Here is a 12,505-nt window from a genome sequence, read left to right on the forward strand (position 1 = left end):
CTGTAATTTGTTCACCCAACATGCTATTTATCTTACTGGAGAGACACCACTAGTGAACTGTGGACCCCGGTCCATTCTTTTACATCTGAAATAACATCTACTGCAATCTATGTTCTCTGTTGTTCTTTGCAAACAAACATCATTCTCCACACCATACGTTTAATCCTTTGTTTACAGCAAGCCGGTGAGATTGACAACCTCACTGTTAAGTTGGGGTAAAGTATTTTGATTGTGTTGTGCAGGTTCCACGTTGGCGCCGGAATCTCTGGTGTTGCGCCGCACTACACTCCTTCACCAACAACCTTTACGTGGCCTTCATCTCCTACTGGTTCGATAAACCTTGGTTTCTTACTGAGGGAAACTTGCTGCTGTACGCATCACACCTTCCTCTTGGGGTTCCCAACGGGCGTGTGCTTCACGCGTCATCACTGACATGCGTCTGTGGGGCCTACCTAGAATCAGGCTTATCTCTTTCCAATCCCCCTTTCTCTTCCTCCCTTTTCCTGTCGCGGTTGCTGGTTCCACTGCTCCTCCGTGTCCATGGCTCTACCGACGCCGCCCTCCGCTTCCTTGCTGGCGAGGCATGCTACAAGCCATCGTAGAGCGCGATGGCGGTGTAGAGCAGCGACCGCCTCCTCCCTTCCCCCTCCCCTTCCTCCCAAGCTCCGGGCGTCATGGCGCTCCCGCTGGATTCAGAGGCACGACACCACAATCGTAGTTTCTCCGGCCCATCCATATCACCAACGAAGGTCATGACAGAGGATTTAACTCCTCGTCCAGCTGCCCCTACTGTGACACATGCTGCGTCGAGGACGACGGGGAGACGACGACCGTGATAGTCAAGCTGCCTAAGAGGGACCCGCTGCTGGCGAAGGTTGGAGGCTTTTGTTGAGTTGCGCATGCGGTCGCAAAAGGCGGCGCCTCGGTGGTGAAGACGGAGATCGAGATCTCGCCGGTGGTGGAGCTGGAATGGCGGTGGTGCTTCCACGGGAAGGGCAGTGCTGCTGCTAGGGATGGGTTGCGGTGCTGCAAATTGTTGCTCCGTGTGCTACCTATGGTGGCTGGCGGTGCTACAAATGGTGTTTGCCGGTGCTACAAGGAGTAAGTGGTGGTGCTACCATTGGTGGGCAGCGTTGCTATAAGGAGGTCTCCGGCGAAGTACCATGATTGGCGAAGTGTTCACCGAGGTCTCCGGCGAAGTACAATGTTGGGAATGGTGGGCGACTGTGCTGCAAAGGAATGCCTATGTTGTTGTAAATAGTCAGCAGGAGTGCTGCAAAAGGTCAGCAGCGATGCTGCAAACGGTCACTGAAGGTGCTACCACCAGTCAGTGGTGGTGCTGCAAGAAGGAAGTGATGGTGCTTCCAGCCGAAGTTGGAATAGTGTAGCTGTGCGCCGACGAGGAGTAGTTCACGATGGTACAATTGTTTATTTTTCTGCTACAAATGTTATGTGGTTCCGCTACTTTAGTATATATGTTTTGCTATGAGGCCTCCCGCGAGTCTCCGGTGATGTCTCCGGCGAGTCTTCGGTGAAGTCTCCAACGAGGTCTGTATCCGGCGAGTTTTTTTTCTAGATGAACTGTTTTTTTCTTCAATGAAGTAAAAGCGGAAGTCTTTTTGCTATGATGAAGCAAAGTCTGCAATTGAGGTTAAAGTGGACACGTGTCAAGCAGGAACCAGGAGACTGGGAAGGTTGGAGCCTCCAGAGGATTCTAACAGTCCCCTTCTGCAAAACCTAGATTTATTTTAGATTAACATGGATCACTCCACAGCTCCATTTCATAGAAAAGAAGCCATACAAGGTTCGAGAAACATAAACCAGCAGGGGAAGGAAACCTAAACCCTACCAAATCAAAACAAGGAAACTAAAAGGAAACGAGTCCACCGATTAACATCTCCAAGACACATCTATCCTTGAAGCAAAACCGAAGCAATCAATGTCATATACACGGAGGAGCATATTACGAGGTTTGGAGTTGCAGAAGCAGGGCATCATCAATGGATCAACTCGGCGTGTGAGAACGCTGAATGAGATGGAATAATCATTAAGAGTTGCTGATCAACGACCTGGTGAAGAATTTCGGGCGGCCCAGCCGATGCCTCTTACTGAAGCGCATCGGGCAACGGCATTCTGGGCAAAACCTGAAGCAGACCGGCTAAAAATAGAGCTCGAGATCGGGAGCGTGGGGTTTTATTGCTGGATCAAATACTGGGGACTTTCCCACAGGCAAACTGAAACACCTGCATGGGGCACTGCAAGCAGGAGCGGAGGCGTGCGTTGCGGAAATTGAATGAGCTGCGGTGTTCGGCTTAACACAGAGTGGTTTTTGAGTCTGATTGTCAGACTTTGGTGCACGCTATGAAGTCCAGCAGCCACGAGTTCTCTGAAATTGGCTTACTCCTTCGCGGAGCAACAAGCAATTGTGTGGGTTGTCCCCGTAACTGAAATCAGGTCGCTCATTCTCTTGCCCGTTTTGGGTTGGGAGATGAGACTGAATGTTCGTGCTGGGTAGATGCTGCCCCCTGTTTGTCTCTGATCTTGCTGCCGGCGATATTGCCGAGCACTCAATTAAATCTTTATTTCTCCCTAAAAAAAATCCCTCTTTCGATATAGGACTTTTGTTTTTACGAATGGTTTTCAATTCGTTGGAATTATCCTCCAATATCTCTACATTAATATGAATAAAGTTCCACAACTTCTATTAACAAATAAAATATGAAAACACCAACAAAAATAATTCACATTACCTGCAACAGAAAAAGAATCACACAAAAAATGTGTATATACATACTTCAGTTGGTACCAGTGGATCATCATGGAATTCTTGCCTCAAGTTTGCTAACAATGTTTGCCTGTTTGGATTTAGGAAATGAAAATAGGAGGGATAAAAAAAAGGATATGCGACAATGTCACGTTAACGAAAATCGACCGCAAAGCGGCCACTCAAGGGATCTCAGCATAGGAGAACTTCAATCATTTGGATTTGTTCGAGGGCATAAAAAAGAGGTACGTTCCCAACACTCTAAATTATCCACGAATCTCAATGACCTTGAAAAGAATTCATAATTCGTGTGAAAAAGAGTCGTAGAATACTAGGAATCCAAAATAAATATTTTTTCTTGATTTTCTATTAATGAACTACGTGGCTGCTTTAGAAAAAAAAGGCATATCTTGTCCATGCCAATGAATAGAGCTGGCGTTATATAGCTAAAACAACCAGTAGAAAACTGAAATAACTTGTTAGAGGGCTCCTTCCTTACCTAAAGATTTTTTCTTCGGCCGGATACAGCCCAGCTGGACTGCTATGCAATAGGGTCCAAGAAGCAGGAGGAGGTGTAGAGATGGGCTGGACTGGGTGGTCGCTGGTAGTGGGGGTTGGCCCAGTTGCGAGACCACAATCAATTTCGTATTTGCCTCGTCTTCAGAAACACGCCGCCTTTTCAGCGATCTCGCCCGCCGGCAGAATTTGCCGGAGTTCTTAGGCGCCGCCGCAGTACCCAGGCACATGCCCAGGGTGCAGTTGTGCTCGCGTGAAAGCACGAGGGTTAAAAAAAAGATCGTTCAGAAAACAAAAACTACTCTAGGTAGCACTGTCTGAGTCTGAATGTCAGATTGATCAGGAAAATTATCTACGCCGTCTCCCATTTCCACGGTGTTGATCAGATATGCTAATGCGTACGATTTCCCTCCTTAATTAGCTTTGCTTAAATCGTACTACTACGTGCTGTATATGCCGTCCAGGCTAGCCTGGACATAGGTCGCCGGTAGCTTTATTAGTACTACGAATACGTGTAGCCTGCAGTCAAAAGTGGACCGATGAGACTCACGTGCTTCGCATTTCTCGCCGGGTAAACCGATCGATGCTCGTTTCGTCGCAACACTACACTCACCCAGCCATTAATACCGCCAATGAATTTACGATGAAGCGATCAGTCCTAGCTAGGCCTAGCTTTAGTTTATCGTTTTTAACCAACTTAGCTTTTAATTAAATTCTAAACCATCAGATTGGCATCGGAGTACTTAAGTTATAAATTTGGTTGCAACCGATTTTTTCAGTTGTAAGTGAGGTTGCAACTAACAAAATATCGTTGGATTGTTGATTTCTTTCGTGATTCGTGATAATTATGAATTGCTACATGGGTTCAACGAGATTGGATGATATCATATACTGAGAACTAAGTTAGTATTCAGTTCTCAATCAACTAATAATTAGTCTCACCCTTAACTTATAGCTTGGATGCATGTGAGTGAACATAAAAAACGATACTCCATTTGTTCCAATGAATGGAGAGTTTTTACGGTACCCTATACTGCTGGTAGCAGTATAGAACATCTCACCTCTTTTTAACTTTACAAAATAGTGAAATATTGTCTTTTTTCAACGTAAAGGGAATTATGATGGGCCAAGATCTCAGCCCATTTGCAACCAACGCTATCGCCCTGCCTCTCAGACGATCGCTCGCGCCTCTGCCTCTCACAACCTTACTGCAGAATCACCACCTCTTGCTTTGTTCATCACGAGAAGGGAATTCAGATCTATCGATTTGTTCACCACCGCCATCTCTGGGTTGACCTAGGCAGCCGCCATCGTGGTAGGCTAGACTATCGATTTGTTCATCACGAGAAGGGAATTCAGGCAAATCACACGAATTTAGTCACTACTTTCAGCTACCCTTATTAGATTCAGATGTAATCTTACAAGAGGAAGTGATGCCAGCTGGAACAAACGGCTAGGATTTAATCAAATACAACAATGAAAGCGATTACAAGCTAGGCTTAGATCCGAGCTAAATAGGACATCTGCTAATGACAACAACCCAGAGAGCAGGTGAAAAGTGTCTGTGTTTAAAGTGGATTTGAAAACAACCCCTCGATGAATGTTGGATGTTGATCTTGATCTCAACGGTGATCTCATCTGGCTTTGGTGCGAAGAGTTAACTAAATGTTGTTTGCCAGTACCCTCTCGCACCAGCATAGATGTTCTCTCCCTCGCCAACATGGGTCCTCGCCCTCACCGACCTCTGTCCTTGCCCTCGCCCTCACCGACCTTGTCTCGGTGTGCTCCCGCCATTACCCGCTTTTCTGCCACCACGTTAGACCTTGGTGGTCGTGTTGGTCGCAGCATCTCCGCATCCTGATTCGGGAAACCCAATCGTAAGTAAATACATACACTGAGATCGAGGAAGATGCATCGTTAAGATTAGAAAATTTGCTATGTCATGTATGATGTGAAGCTTACCATGGCTGGCCCAATGCTCCGGGGTGTTAATTGTCGCTGCCTGAAAACTGAAAAAAAGGGATAGCTTAAACTCGAGCAAAATGATACAGGTTCTCTTTTGTGAAATACTGCTATTGAATTATAGAGAACCAACTGTAGAAATTAGGTACGTTACCTCTGCTAGTTTGTGGATGGACCTATCAGAAAGGTGAAATACCACAACATTGTCCAATGATATGCTTTCCACATCAAACAGGGATTTTACAGCCATATTACCTGAAACAGATAACACAAATAAATTTTGAAGTATGCCAATTAGCCAGATTGTTATTCACTTGCTATGAAACAATATTCTCAAGATCTTTTCAGATAAATTTACTGGTATGGCCCTAGTAATCATGTACAGGCTAATTGCCATGTTTCATTGAGAACAAGCAAGTGCGTGTGTGTTTGCCCCATTTGAGGGCTCTCCACGATAGCCACCAGGCATGTGCGGGCTGGGCGAAGCGCGCAACGACTGGGACCTGATCTACCACGTGTCGAGCGAGGGACGGGCGAGGAAAAGAAAAGATGCTCGGTGAGAGAAAAAGAGGTCGCGACCAGGAGAAAAGGAGGTCGTGTACCCTAATCCAGATTCCCCGCCGCTTCCTCTCGCCGGCCTCCACGCGAGTCCTCACCCCGCCGCCACCGCTCTCTCTCCTCCTTCCCCTTGCAGCAGTGCCGGCCTCGGCCTACTACAAGGATGAGGGTGGCGCAGACCCCAGATGCCCAAAGCTCTCGCGAGCACGAGCATCACAGCCGTGGCGCTTGTGAGGACTGCCGTGGAGGAAGGTGGTGTTGCGGCAGGACTGGCTGGTCGCGGATCTTCAGGAGAGGAGGACGAGTGAGGCCAGCAATCAGCACGGCAGGGGCACCATGCCGTGTGCGTAGAATCTCCTCCCGGCTTCTCAGTTTCCTTGAATCTTCGATGCGATCCCTGAAGAGCCTATGAAGGATCTAGAGGGAGAGTTTGATGATTGAGGAACGAGGAGCCAAGCACACACGACCAACCAATTCAAGTCAGGTAGCTTGCCCACTTCAAGTCACGAAGCTTACCCTCTCCCAATCCCCAAATCCAGGCTATATTACTCATATTTTCTTGCTCAATTTGTCTATTGCTGACCTTTCTTACTCTCCTAGGCTGCCTTGCAAAAATTTCTAATCGAACTGGAGAAGATTGTGTTTACCTGCTGCAAGGGTATGATGTGCATCTTTTTGGTTGATTACCTTGCTCATTTTCCGCAGGTTTAAGGCACCGACAGGTCTAACCAGCAGGGGTGCTCAACTCACACCTAAGGAAGAAGATCAAGAAGCGGAACTGGTGTAGGAATCGTATGACAATTTGGATACAGGCCAGCGAGAGCAAGGACAAGGTGCGCTCTAATCTGTACCGGTATAAATGTGCCATAATTTTGATTTAAATGTATGTGGATGGAAGTGCTCGTGATGCAATGTGTCGCTTTTTTCTTATAATTTAACACTAATTAGTAATTTGTGATTTTCTCCACTTATGAACCATGTAGCAGTTTTGATACATATCTTATGCGGATTTTGCGAGGAGATGCCGCCTTTCCTTGCGATGTTGGGGCCTTTTACAGTGCTGCGGGTTGCTGCTCTGCAATGATGTTAGGTTCTCACTTCTATACCTCTAGGCTAGCTGTAGTTTTTGGAGTTAGATATAACTGTTGAAAACCTTGTTGTCTGGGTGTGTCATGGAGTAGAACTATTATGGTTTAGATGTTTGGTTCATGCCACCGCCCTTTGGTTGCAATTCTTAGATTAGATTGAAACTATAGTCCAATTCTTTTTATCTTGCTATGGTTAGTGTTTTATTTCTGAAAGTTGCATTTCAGTTTGTAGTTCGTGTGAGGTATTGGGTTTATATCAGATCAAAATTTCAATTGTCATGGATTATGTTTTATCTTATTTCTGGTCTGCCTTTTAATGTTCCTATTTATCGATAAATAAATTGCTACCTTTCCCTAGGTATATAATATTTAATTTAATTTGTGCATTAATATAAAAAAATTCTTTCAGCGATGGCGACACAAGCAAGAACACAGTCCCCAAATGGTAGCTTTCTCTCTTGTGTGGACATGCTATCATATATGTAGTAAGTATTCCACTATCGATTGACATAATTTATTTTATAGGTTTGCTCTTTATTTGTGGACCAATATTACAATATACGACACGAGATAGGAGACTAGGTGCATAAACTTTTATCAAGATACCATCAGGACTGGCCGGGCATTTTCTGATTGAGTCATGGAATATGTAACAACAATGCCTTTGTAAGCCCTACTAGGATAATTTGTTGCTACAACTGGTTCAACTTTAACCATGACTAATTCTCCTTATTTCCACCCCTTATGTGTTTCAACAGGACATTGGCAATCTCTGTGTCAGCTGCATCTGATCTTTCTCAACTCCAGGCTATGTTTCTCAATATAGGCCTATTATATGTGTGGTCTCCTTGATTTGGTGAGTTACTTTTTACCTGGTTAATTGTTGTCTGTATTCCCTTGTTAGTCACCTATTATTTCGGATATGTATGTAACCAAAAATTCCCTGAAGTATGAAGAAATAAGCATTTTTCTTATGGATGTAGTTCTGTGTTCCGTTGTCATGGTTGTTTAAATATTTTCAGAGGAGGGCCCTTAATGAAACATCTTTACTCTGGTGTGATTTATTCTTTTGTAGGATTATGTAAAAATTGGTTCCAGTTCCAGGTTTCCAGCGATTGTCAGGGCATCGACTGCGTAGTATCTAACAGGGACGCTCCAACTGTGTCAGGTTGTCGCCAGCGGGAAATGGAAAGGTGAAGACAAGATCTCCACGACACCGCATCCTGTTGCCAAGTAGGTGATTGTGTGCTGTGATTTTTTATGTGGTTTGGTTTTTTACTTCCATAAGTGGATGCGGTCATCTTCAAATTTTGTTCTTTTCTGTTTTGTAGGTTCATCTTTGATTGGTTTGCGACTTCACATGCCAGCGATAGTGAGATGACCGTGTTACCAGAGATCAAGAATAAGGTGGGTAGCAGAACTCATTTAATGTTTGATGGAATGTCTCATTGGGATATGTGATTTTGTTCTATAAGCTATAGTAATCACACACTAAATACTGGTTATATAGTCAAAAGTAAATTTATAATTAATTTGCTGTGCACATTCAATAGTTGATGTTGTTCTTAGAGTTCTGTTTTTCATCTGTGCGCAGCTCTGTACTAGACATGTGAATGGGATATCTTCTTGCAGGAACTATGGGTTCACAAGACCATAAGTTTACTATTGTTGGTGAAATAGTATCCCTCAGTTACTCTCATAGTTTCATGCTTAGGGGTTCGATCATCCGCGGGGATACTTATATATACTTTGAAGTTTGAACCTTCTGCTACACCAGGTTTTTCCAAAATTCTATCATCTTTGCGGGAAGGTATGGAAGTATCATTCATATTTTAACTCATTTTCTTCTATGACTGCTCAGGTGTTTAAAGCTAAATTACTTGGGCTTGTATTGTATTTAACCACTAAATATATTTGCTCCAAGAACTTTTCCCGGAAGCTGATTTCTCATTACCTCCATTTCGACCCAATTCCTTCTGGTGTTCATGCGATGGCTGGAAGAATCCTAATGGTATAGACTATATACTCTGCTCCTCTGCTAAGGTTAATCCACTGGATATGTTGCGAAGATAGTTTCATCTTCCCATAATGTTTGGTGATCAATTTTAATGTGCATCATATGATGAAGCACTCGACAAGACTTTTTTTGAATGTTGGTATATTGCTGCAATCATTAAAATAGCAATCCTTGTTACCTTAGTATCTACAGCCTTGGTTCTATATTAAATGTTGCATATTTGTCAAGATTTGCATGTATCTACACACTGAAACATGTTTGGATACATGCATATCTAGACAAATCCGTGACAGTTAATATGGAACCAAGGTAGTAATAGTTATTGAGAAAGCTGTAAAGATCACCTGTTTGCTATAAAAAAAGATATTCAGTTATTAGATCATTTCTTCCACTAAAAGCATAACTCTGTTCAAAATCTCTGTTGAGAATCATTCCCTGGCTCAATGGTCTGCTAAAGTGCTAATGCAAACATAAGTAAACATGCACAAATTTGTTATTAGGCCGACATAACAAACTAAAAGTCTTGATAAGTTTATGAATGCAGAACTTGATAAAACTTAACAAGTTTGCATCGCACAACTATATGAACTGTTCACTGAAGAACAGCTAGTGTAGAAAATCTTTCTCCGCACAGGATAATATGCATTAAATATATACTTATTCATTTATGGAATAGTACAAGAGACCACAATAATGGAAAGAACATGTAGTTCAGGCCAGGTTTTCTTCTATATAAATGCCAAATTGGGACGAGACCTTCTGTTTCTTTTGAATAACTACGTTTCTGCCATACTATTTGTTTGCCATCGAAATGGAGCATATTTGCTGGGCATCTCTCCATGTTAGTTCACATAGGCATAGTTTATTAGATTAAATTTGCAGATGTAGCAATTTTTTAGCATAAACGGATTCATGAGCCCTGCAATAGTCATTCTTTGCGCTTGTTAATGAAATGATCATGTAGATATCGATGGCAATGAATCAAGGGCAATCAGTTTTTGTGCTTTGCTAAGCCGAAATTGCAGTCAGTATCTTGATAATGTATCTCAATTCCTAAATCCTTGTTATTCCTTTTCTAGGAATTTGAAAATATTGCTGCAGATGGATAGGTAAATCAACTAGCTCAATTTCTTGTTGGACATGAACAAGCTCCCTCAGGTATAGAAGATCTCACAGAGGATCTGCACCATCAGGACAATTTTCATGTTCCAGCTAGAATGCTCGTCGCTGCTGACACCAGGTACCTCGTGAGACACGTCGACATACTCCCTTCAGAGCAGCATCTATCCATAGTTTTTAATCCTTCTGGGAAACTATTTTGATTTCTTCAGAATATCGGTTGTGTTTTAAATTCTCTTCTTTCCTGAATGAACATATTAAAGCTCAAAATTCCGAACTTTGTGCTCTGGGTCTGACATCCTTTTATGTTTTAGATGAGCAATAGCATTATACATTTTATCTTCCACGAAATAGAGCAAGTAGGAAACAATTTAACATTATTTTTTCTTAGGCGATGATCAACGTAAATCATAAGTAAAATTTGAAGTACTAAAGTGTTTGTTTCTACCTCCTTCTGATCCTTGTGTTGTGCCGTTATGTTCCTATTAGATAAAGAAGCCAATATCCGGATCTATCAAAAGTTTTACTCCATCCCTTATAAGTTGTCTTAGATTTACAAAAAAGTTGGATGTATCTACACATTGTTTAGTGTTTATACACATCCAAACTTCAAAAAATCTAAGACAAGTTTTGTAGGACGGAGGGAGTACTACCATTTGAGCTTTTATTTTTTAAAATATTTAATGGAATGTACTTGTAGTTTTTTCTTGGTCAGAAGACCCCTTGCTTTCTAAGTACATGCAGTTCATAAAGCTATACTGACTTGTGCAAATATCTTATATTGTACTTGTTTCTTCTTGATTCCCTTCTTGCACTTGATGTCTGCGGTCACACGCCAGCTCTTTCATCTGATTACAGACAAATTTCGGAATGCCAATTCTATGGAGAAACAACAGAGGATTGCCGGATGATAGGAACCCTTCCCTGCTGATGCACTACATCACCCCTGCCCTGATGTTCCAGCTCTACAAGCTTTGCTGCTGAACTCTGTTTGCTCTGTGTGTGCTCATTTTATCAGTGTACACCATCAGCTTGATGTGTGATAATTAGTTTATGCATCATTTCAACCTTGTATGTGAAGTAAACTCCTGTAACCATCTACCTGTATCAGCCACTGTGTTGTGTTTCAATCAAGCAAAATCAAATGTATAATTTGTTTTCTGGTAAGCATTGTTGTAAACCATTTTTGTCAAGCTATATACTATTAAAAAATCAATCAGAAACCAAACGGAAACCCAGTCAGTCTTGGTCAGTTATTGGTGAAAGAGAAAAAAAAACATGATGATACTAGCTTGTGTGAACAAGATCACTTGAATGGACTGATACAGAACAGAAAGATTGGGCTATTGATTTGAGCGCACCTGACCAGTCAAGAGGCGCCCCAAGGGGCGCCCCAACCACTAGTATATAATAGTATGGATCATATGTGGGGCGGTGTCATTTTGCTCTTTTGATGGTGTTATTTTGCCGACGGCTTGTGTATACAGAGGTATTTTGCCAGAGGCGCCGGTGTCAATTGACACCGGTCAAACACTGTAGCTCCGCCCCAAGCCTAACCATTTATGTGAATATGTCACCGCAGCGAGCAGGCAAGGCAGCAAAATCAAAACTCTGGCTAAAAAATCCGTCTTCATATCTCCTAAAATCGGTTCTCGTATCGAAGGCTGAAACCACAACGTACCTTCTGTTCAGAGGAGTCCGTTGTCGTTGTTCAGCCTGCAGCTTCGTCGCCGCGGTCGGCGGCAACCGCCGGCGACACCGCGTCTGCCTCGGCCTAGTACTTGACCGGCTGGGCGGCGGCCCTCCGAAACCTTCATGGCCGCGGATCATCCTGGCCAGAGATCGACCAGCTGCGCCACGATGGTCGGCGTCAGCGATGGCCGGAACCCTAGTTCGTAGGGGCCATTCAAATCGACCGAGGAGGAGGGGATACGGGGGGCTGCGCGTTGGCAGCGGCGCCGGCCGGACCCTGGCTCGAAAGGGTGCTTCCCGTCTCCGCCGCTGCTCAAGCCGGAGAGAGAGGAGGGACTACAGGGGTGCAGGTCCATGGCGGCCGGAATACCTGAGGGGATTTTTTTGGGTGGGCAAACTGAACGAACGGGGGTAGGAGATGGAGTCTGCCTTGCGGGACAAAATATGATTTTCCTAAAATACCCTCATCCGGTTATACTGCTGGTTCCGGACGGCGCAGGACACTCTATACTGCTCGCGTGTTGGGCGGCCAAAATCTGGCAGTATGGCTTCATCTGCACGGCTCAATCTATAGATTGGATGGCCCATATTCATCCCTGGGTACTGCAAAAAAGCTCAATGAATGTGGCTTATGATATTAATAGAAAGGCTTTTGCTTGTGTGTTTCCATTCCCAAACTTTGCACCTTTATGAACGATCAGGATCACCCGATAGTTCTTGATGGACTAACTTATTCCTTCAACTTTAGTGGTTGGAAGGGACGAGTAGAACACCAGAGCACACCTCTAT

At 43.7% G+C, this 12,505-nt stretch overlaps 3 long non-coding RNA genes across 5 annotated transcripts; 2 read left to right on the plus strand and 1 right to left on the minus strand.

Moving 5' to 3' along the window:
* Positions 1-5,252: 5,252 nt before the first annotated feature.
* LOC124686896 lies at positions 5,253-11,811 on the minus strand. Its single transcript, XR_006997994.1, has 3 exons — positions 11,706-11,811; positions 5,397-5,497; positions 5,253-5,289 (listed from the first exon to the last, which is right to left on the minus strand). It is a non-coding gene; the product is annotated as an uncharacterized LOC124686896 (long non-coding RNA).
* LOC124686894 lies at positions 6,198-8,661 on the plus strand. 3 transcript variants are annotated; one of them, XR_006997990.1, is made up of 9 exons: positions 6,198-6,284; positions 6,401-6,633; positions 6,787-6,890; positions 7,298-7,333; positions 7,414-7,554; positions 7,647-7,744; positions 7,964-8,121; positions 8,220-8,295; positions 8,483-8,661. It is a non-coding gene; the product is annotated as an uncharacterized LOC124686894 (long non-coding RNA). The 3 variants fall into 3 exon arrangements; XR_006997989.1 differs by having other exon boundaries at positions 8,521-8,661; XR_006997991.1 differs by having other exon boundaries at positions 6,506-6,633; positions 8,521-8,661.
* LOC124686895 lies at positions 8,807-11,114 on the plus strand. Its single transcript, XR_006997992.1, has 3 exons — positions 8,807-8,899; positions 9,985-10,145; positions 10,883-11,114. It is a non-coding gene; the product is annotated as an uncharacterized LOC124686895 (long non-coding RNA).
* Positions 11,812-12,505: the final 694 nt, after the last annotated feature.

This window comes from Lolium rigidum, chromosome 2, assembly GCF_022539505.1.
Source record: "Lolium rigidum isolate FL_2022 chromosome 2, APGP_CSIRO_Lrig_0.1, whole genome shotgun sequence".
In the NCBI taxonomy this organism is placed as follows: Eukaryota; Viridiplantae; Streptophyta; class Magnoliopsida; order Poales; family Poaceae; genus Lolium; species Lolium rigidum.